Below are 1570 nucleotides of genomic sequence, written 5' to 3'. Positions count from 1 at the left end.
ATATAGGGGTTTATGTGGCACATCTCCAGGACCATAAGTTCACACAGTAGACTCAGATGTGGATGGTGTCACTTCGAGTTAGGTAGAGCAGCTGCTCTTGGCATAAATGATGAGGCCAATTTATTATCTTCTATAACGAGTATGTGTGTGTGTGCTAGGGTGGGGAGCCTTGAAGATTACTTAATTCACCTCAGCGATGGCATCAGCCCTAGCCTACCTTCTTCAGTATGTCATTTAGCTTTCCTGATGGCTCCCAGATGCCTGCCATAGGACCTACACAGTGCAAGAAGAGTGTCTAGCTCTTGCTACATGTCTCTGTGTAAGAGCAGGACACTGTTTCATAGATGTGACCCTGACAGTCTTATGTGCATATCTCCTGAAGCTGTAGGTGTATACATGGTAATCACTGCAAGAGGAATGGGGTCATACCTGTTGACATAAACCATTGTAGACTTACACTTGGGCTCACCATAGGATCCCCTCCCTGAGTCACATGGAGGGAAAATACCTAAATAGAACGAAGACTCTGCTACCAAGGAAGAAGAGAGAAGAGGTTTTTGTGCAGGCTACTCCCAGTGTTGGTGACATCATTACATATTTACTAGTGTTACTCTTGAAGTGGTCTCCTTGGCTCATCTAAGCCTTCCCTGAGAACAAACTGGTGACTCTTAGTCCCCAGGACTTTGCATGGGGTCTGATTCATAAGAGGCACTCAGTAAATACACGTAGAATGTCTGAGCCAATGAACCACCCTCTTCTTTTGGGGTATTGAAACAGGACTGACTTCCCCTTCCAGACTCCAAAAATCCCTAGGGATCTTGGACCACACTGGGGTGAATCCTCAGGAGGGAGATCCCGAAATTCTACCTACAGTCAATCCTCATTATTTGCAGAGTCTGTATTTGTGAATTTACTTACTTGCTAAAATGCATTTGTACCACACCCCGCCAAACTGATAAAGCACTTTTGCAGTCATTTGTAAACATTGCAGAGTGATCAAAAATGTGAATTGCCTAATCTGCATATTCCCTACTAAAGTAGAATAAGGCCAAGTTCTGCCCTTTTGTATCAGCTCTCATGCTGCAAATGAATGTCCTTTTTATGATCTATTTAGTGCCATGTTTTTCACATTTTTGTGCTTTTTGTTGGTGATTTCACTGTTTAAATGGCTCCCAAGTGTAGCACTGAAGTACTCTCTGTGTTCCTTAGCATAAGAAGGCTAAAATGTGCTTACAGAGAAAATGCGTGTGTTAGATAAACTTCATCAAGGATGAATTATAGTGTTGTTCACTGTGGGTTTGATATTAATGAATCACCAGTATATATTAAATAAGGTGTCTTTAGAGAGGAACACACACAACACAAGGTAATGCACTGATTGACTGATGAAAGTATTGTGACCAGGGGCTCACAGGAACCTAACCCTGTATTTCCCATAGGAGCAATGGTTCAGTATTTGCTAATTCAGTGTTCATGGCAGCTTTATGGAGCATAACTACTACAAATAAGGAGAATCAACTATTCTTTGTTTTTTTTTGAGTAGAGAGTAAATGAGAGAGGACTATATTAG

This window comes from Eumetopias jubatus, unplaced genomic scaffold (assembly GCF_037043125.1).
Source record: "Eumetopias jubatus isolate StellerSeaLion01/CBP00866 unplaced genomic scaffold, mEumJub1_p1.0 scaffold_5, whole genome shotgun sequence".
NCBI classification, from domain to species: Eukaryota; Metazoa; Chordata; class Mammalia; order Carnivora; family Otariidae; genus Eumetopias; species Eumetopias jubatus.
The sequence above is the reverse complement of the archived record's forward strand: the minus strand, read 5'-3'. Positions refer to the sequence as shown.